Genomic DNA, 6829 nt, shown 5'->3' with positions numbered 1-6829 from the left:
GAATGGAAAACTTTCACTTTTAATGTGTCTGCTTTTCTGCAGCATGTTCCCAAACACCAGAGACCTCATGACTTTTCCTTTTAGCAGCCTTAAGGTTATTTAAAATTCCTGGACCTACTCACTCAGCAACCTGCCTTCCTTTACCTCAGTGCTGTGTTCCTCTGCAGACCTGCAGCATTGCCAACACATCTTCTTTTTTCCTTTTAATTATTTATTTATTTTATAATTTAAAAGAAATCCTGACAATATGGAGAAGAAAATTAATTTTAAATTTAGGAATGAAATTAGAAGAACTGGAGAAGAACTTTCATATTTGTAGAAAAAGTGCAGAATTCTCACAATAAGAAAAAAAAAAAAAGAAGTTGGAACTGTCCTTTGTAAAAGTTCTAGGCAAACAAGTCTCCTGAAATTGGACCACACCACTCTCTGCAGGTGACTTCAGTCTCTGAAAATCCTGGGAGTTCTTTATTTAAAACAACTTGAAAACACCTCATCAAAATAAGGCAAGTGGCATTTGGGGGCGTTCAAACAATCCTGTCTGTGCTTTGGTGTGTGGTGACAGTGTTCTGAAGATCCCCCCTCAGTTTGGGCAGGTCAGTGCTAGCCATGGTGTCTGCTGGCACCACCAAGTTCCTTCTGACCTTCAAGAGGAGTAACCTGGTTGGTTTTCACTTTCCCAGACCTCCAGTTTCTTTACAATAATTCATTTTACTGGGGATTTGTTCCTTAGGGTGTTCCAGTAATGATATCGTGTTTTCCTGTCCCTAGTCCTATGCTGGGCTCCACGCAGGTATGAAATTCTGTAGAGTGGTGACAGGATCAGGCTGACTAAAGGACAAAGAGACAGACAACTGGGGGAGAGCACAAATTTGCATGGATTTCCATTATTTTGGCACTGGGCAAAACGATTTCTGCATTGACTTCCCCTCAAAGCCACCGAGAATAAAGCTATAAAAGAAGATTATCAGAAAGTAGGCCATGTTGCTCTGCTTATCATATTCATGTTGCCACTTCTTATTTTCCAGAGGTAGGTGGTTTCAGAGTGGATTCCGAGTGGATGGCTGGTGCAGCATGCTCTGGTGATGCATGCCTTCCTCTTAATCCCAGGGCACAAACCATGTCCTCCCATTCCAAGGGTTATGGATGGTTCTTGCCATGGGAGTCAGGCTTTAGGGGCCAATTCTGGGGGAAGATGGGGCAATTTTGAATTTTTATAGCCTGGCCTAGCAGAGGGTCATGTTTAAAAAATAAAAATAAAATTTAAAAAAAATTAAAAATACATGTACCAGAATCTAGAGACATCCCATAGGAATTTCTTGTCTCTCTGGCAGAATTTACCAGCTGTAGCAACATGCATATTTCTCTCTCTATTCTTAGCGTAAGAGAACTGCCAATAAAAGCTGCTTTTCAGCTTCACAGATAAAACTATTTTTTCTCTTGCTTGCTATTTTTCCTGAAAGAGCTTTGTTTGCTTTTTAACTGTAGAGCAACTGGGCCCCAGAAATTTCAAGTCTGTGATGAAACCTCAGTTACAGAGCTCATCAGCTGAGTTTGTGAATTAACAATGTCTGTATCCCCGGGCCATCATTCTTCTCAAATAATAGGGAGCTGGATCATTGCCCTTCTGGGTGAACATCAAAAGTTGTGGCCAAGAAGATGTGAAACATTGCTTCTAGAAGAATAAAGGTGAGGACAGCAGAGGCACTCAGAGCTGCAAGTGCAACTGCTCACTTCATTAAAAAGGTGGCAAATCTGTGGGTGGCGAAATCAAACAGAGGTGGGAGTGTTACAGCCATGATCTTCCATGTTTTCCCAAGCACTGCAGAGCTAAGATATCACCTCTCACTTCAACATTTGACAGATTTTATTTTATATGTCAGGCACCTCACAAACTTGAATTTCATTTTAATACTCTGGTAAAGCCTCCCTCCTAGCAATAATGTTCTGCTTTCTGCTTTATAAACCACCAGAAAATCCATATGTTTCATGTTAATTCTGTTGAAAATACCTTGAACTGAATATCCTTTCAGAAATTTTGTTACACGTTTCCAGCCTTAGAAATTCTTATTTTGAAGACCTGCATCAAAGGGCAGGTTTAAATCTTAGCTTAAAAAATACGTATGCTCTGCTGGAAGTGTAGATAGTGGAATCTTTTTTTCCTACAAATCAAGTGCAACCTAGTTTAATTGTGATTGTGGTCCCTCCCTACTGCTTGCTATCCACTGTTATACAATAACCTCTTTTTGTTAGAAAACAACAAAAAAATTAGGTTTAACTATGTCCCCTGCTGGTGGCCCTGAAACTTTATGGCCTCTCCCTGATACCCCATGCACATGACAATGTTCAAACCGGCCTTATTCTTTCTCAGGACAGGAATCAAACTCCTGAATAAATCAGAATTTTTTCTAGTGGAAGACTTTTTCCTAAATTGCATTTATGCAACTTGTAATTACATTTCACATGAAGTACCAGGGAGGATTATGGGGAATAGGAGAGCACCTACTGTAAATATCTCTTTCCCACTGAAGACATCAGGGCAAGTTATTAGCCCTTCGTGGTCGTAAATAATTAATGCAATTCAATATTTGGGGTTACCTGGGGTTTAAATTGGTACTGATCTTAGTCTAATGTTTCCAATTTCAGGAATTGAAACACATTACTCTCTGCCTTTGCCAGCATGCAAAATGTTAATCTTGATAGATTACATTATTCTTTATAGAGAGCACTTTTTGTTCCACTTATATTTCAGCATCTTAACTCCTCGACATAAGGATGCTTTAGCTCTTTATATTGAGAACACTGCACATTTATTTTAATTGGATAACTGAGCTTTTCTGCTTACTGAGCTGTCTGCCTGACATTTGCAAAATGCAGGGTTTTTTTCCCTCCCAACATAACCTAGCTGTTCATTTTTATACGGCCTGTCATCCAAAACACAGAACCTAATCCTTAATTAGTTGTCATATTTGTTTAGATGTTATACATCATCCATTGGACTGAACTGTTTGGTTTACTGTCCTTTCATAATGTCCATTAAATGATTATTTTTGCATTCACTTATGTTTTATTTAGCAGTTTTCCTACATCCTGAACTCCTGACTCACAGGCCTGTTGCTAAAGAGTGAAATCATTAAATTGGCCAGGCACAGAGGCTGCCCAGGCACTGAAGGGTAAATCAGAGCTCACAGAGCAAACCCAGCCCAGCAGGGCTGAGCAGGAAGAAGGCTAGAGGGCTCTAAAGCACCTTAACAACAAGCTTGTCTCCAGTTTGGATTTTCAGCTGTAAATCCCTTTTGGAACAGGAGCTCTGAGGAGCCAGTCTGTCCCATGGGATGGAGAAGGGACACCACTGTCACCTGATTCCCTTTAACCAAGCAGTAGGGCCATGGAGGCAGGATTTACTCACTGTGATGTGGAGCAGGGACTGGAATCCAGGGCAGAGTCCCAGCCAGCAGACTGCTGCAGAAGTGTTTCTCAATGACTAATTATTTAAGTGAAATGGAGGGTCTTTCACAGAAGAACTGAGAACAACCTAACCCAATGCACTCACAGCAACTACACGTCGAAAAAAAAATCCTGTATAAATTGAGCCAAGACTTCCAAAAGCAACCTCCCAGATCCATTTGTGAATGCCTTGAACATGATATCAGCGGGCATGGCAATCACCTCCACCTTCCCTTCCACCCAAAACTCATTCTTTGTGTCCTGCCAGGCACTGCAAAGCACACAAAGCAAGGTCACCTACCCTGAGTGCCCTGGCAGGACACTATGTATGAACCTGAAGAGTGACAGCATCTCCTGTAGAGAGCTAAACAGCAGCTGAGCAGGAGCTTCTGGCCCTGAATGCTGCCTGCCTGGACACCTCAAATGACATTTCTGTTTCCAGGTCCCTTCATGGATATAATTCGAACTATCTGCCCTTCACAAGTGGGAAACCTGTGTGTTCCACTGCCCTGCTGCCAGCAGGAGCTGTGTCCCAGCCAGCCACAGCCAGGGAGTCAAAACCCTGCTACAACTACACTGCCGTGGCATGGCACTCGTCCTTTGTGTGGATATAGGAAATACACCTACAGAATCAAATACAGCGTGAAATAAAAACCCTTCTTTTCCATGTGAGAAAAGAAGGACGAGCTCTTGGATCTGAACGTACTTCTAATATTTAACTCCCTCTGCTTATCTCTGTCTTACCTCAGGAAAAGACTCACGTTGATGGTATACAGGCATATACTGCCCATCTCTTCCTCTGATCCTAGTCCACGTCCATTGTGCTTTATGGGAAGTGCTGTGAGACAATTATTGGTATGCAGAGCACTGGGGAAGTGCTGGAGAGGCATGAAAGCTGCCTGGAAAGTCTGGAAAGACTCAGCATAAAGCTCCTGTTGCAGTGAGAGGTGAAGCATATGCCCTTTAGGTATAAATGAAGCATCAAGATAAACTTTTATGGTACTGGAAAATGACTCTTTTTGATGATACTTTCATAAATTCTTCAAAGACCTCCCAAAATCATTGTCTCCCTTCTGATCTCACCTCCCACTCGAATCTTCTCTTCCCACTGAAACAAGGTTACTTTTTATTTTACTTTTTTTCTTCTTTTTTCTTCTCTCCCTTACACCTACCAAAATGATGATACTTCAGCTCTACTTTAGGGAGGAAATGATTTGCACAGCCTTTTTTCCTCATGCATCTGTACTGTAAAACTGAAAAAATGTGGCAAGAGGAACATGTCAAACTTGCAAAAAAATCACTTGAGGCAAGAAACAGCAATATGACATGACAGCAATTGAAACTGAAGACAAGGTTCCCAGAAAGTTAAAGAAAATTAAGTTCTAGTTAAAAAAAAAAAAACAAACTAAAATTTTACCCAAATTAGAAGCTAACAAACAATGAATGTTCAAAAAGATGACCAAGAACAGAGTAGTACAAAACACCCTACGCAGGGATAGCTCTAAGATCTTCTATAAAGCTACAATTTAATTTTGGCTGGACAATTAAAGCTGTATAGGAACTTTAAATAATTGGAATGAAAATACCCTGCAAAGATGACTGCTTTTTCTCTTTTGGTTACACACGGGACTTTCTTTATTCTCTGGCCAAATTGTTCAACAAAGTTTTTATTAACGTAGCATGTGTTGGCCAAGAAAGGAAGCACTACTGCATTAGACATAAGTAATGTTACCAGACAAAAGCAGATGAATCCAACCACGTAAAAATTATGTGGCATTTCAGGTTCTCCATGTGTGTCTATGGGTCCCACTTGTGTTTATCTGCCAAGATGCTTCTCACCTGCCTTCAGCCCAAATGTTACCCAGCATTACCACCTCAGTCTTTCATCCAGCCACCGAGGGAAGCAGTGCAATGCATCCATCACACCTGATGTGCAGGAGAGTGCACTTGGACATACAGTGCTTCTGTGTCATATAAAGATATAAATTAAGAACAGCATAATATCTCCCCATCATTCCTGGCAAATATCAAGGTTTCTTCTCTTTAGCTTCCTGAAAGGATTCAGGCACTTGGTAGAACAAAACTTCCTGCTAAACTGCAACCCAACCAATGTTGAACCCCTTCTCTCTGTCTTTTCTTCCTCTGCTAAATTAGAGTAAAATGGGAACCCAGGTAGAAGAATCACATAATTCTGTTGGCATGCATGTGACATGGCACAAGTTACCCTCACCAGCCTCATCTGGACCTGCTGGGCTAATGGGCATAGAACTACAGCACGTGGACACCTTGTGGCTTGGGCAGCAAGCCTGGCAGAGACAGGAGGCGCCTCCGGAACAGCTATCTTTGCTTGCTTCCCTGCCCCTGATGTGCACAGAAACAGGCACCGTCCATGGAAGGGACAGCTCAGTGGGAGGCTAACTGGAACCTGCAAGTCTGGAAGATTCCTTTTTCACCCCTGGGAACAAACCCCAGTTACTCCCCATGTATCATGCAGCGCTGCCTGGAAAACACAGCTGATGCTGGAGGTGGAACTTGTCACCTCTGGAAGCAGACCTCGAGCCCAGTGCCATGCTGGCTGTCTCAGGCCCGCGGTGGCGGCTGCCGAGGGTGCACGCACGGACACAGGGACAGACACACGGACAGCAGCCCCCACACGGCCCGGAGGCAGGGCTGGCACTGGGTGGGACCAGCCCCAGCAGGAACAGCCCCGTGCCCAGCAGGCAGAGCGTTGGGGGCACGCCGTGGGCACAGGGCCGTGGGGCCCCCGTGGGCACAGCCCTGGCACCCACAGGGCGAGCAGGCAAAGCAAAATGACTTGGAACACCAACGGATTTGTACCTTTTCAGACTAAGCTTTTATTTTGATATTACAAACCATTTTTCTTTATTCACAAATCACGGTTGTGATATAAACACTAATTTCTAAAGACAGATATACACATTTTCTGGGTTTGTAGGGTTTTGTTTTTTAAATCTGTTTAGAAGTCACTATATTCCACATATGGTAGTAATAATTTTCTCATAAGTCATATTATCAGTAGTTATTTATATAAGTGAAAACATTCCCAATATATATTGTAAAAAAATTTCAAATGCTTTTCTTACATAACTATTTCAGACATACATTTTAAAATGATTACTAGGAGTACTGTAGGAGTTTTATAAACAAAATATTTTCTAATATGGGCTGCACCCTCAACCTTTCAAGATAATTTTAATAGACTAAAACGCCATATAATCATTTGGAGAGTGGGAGCTGTAAAGCCATCTCAGGAAAATTAAAATTGCAAATAAATTCTGTTATTTTCTACATTAGACATTTTGTGTGTGCAATTCCAAAAAAGATGTCTCATCCACACTTTAAATTGGAAGCCTAACATTTGGTA

The 6829-nt window shown here is 41.9% G+C and overlaps 1 protein-coding gene across 43 annotated transcripts in view; it reads right to left on the bottom strand.

Annotated features, from left to right (window-relative positions):
- Positions 1-6275: 6275 nt before the first annotated feature.
- The window catches only part of RBFOX1 (RNA binding fox-1 homolog 1), a 1167310-nt gene continuing 1166756 nt past the window's right edge, over positions 6276-6829 (bottom strand). For all 43 annotated transcript variants that reach the window (XM_038151507.1, XM_038151462.1, XM_038151474.1 and 40 more), the window contains one exon: positions 6276-6829. This exon is cut by the window's right edge. The gene's annotated coding sequence lies outside the window, so the exon portion shown is untranslated.

Source organism: Motacilla alba, chromosome 14, assembly GCF_015832195.1.
Source record: "Motacilla alba alba isolate MOTALB_02 chromosome 14, Motacilla_alba_V1.0_pri, whole genome shotgun sequence".
NCBI classification, from domain to species: Eukaryota; Metazoa; Chordata; class Aves; order Passeriformes; family Motacillidae; genus Motacilla; species Motacilla alba.
The sequence above is the reverse complement of the archived record's forward strand: the minus strand, read 5'-3'. Positions and strand labels throughout refer to the sequence as shown.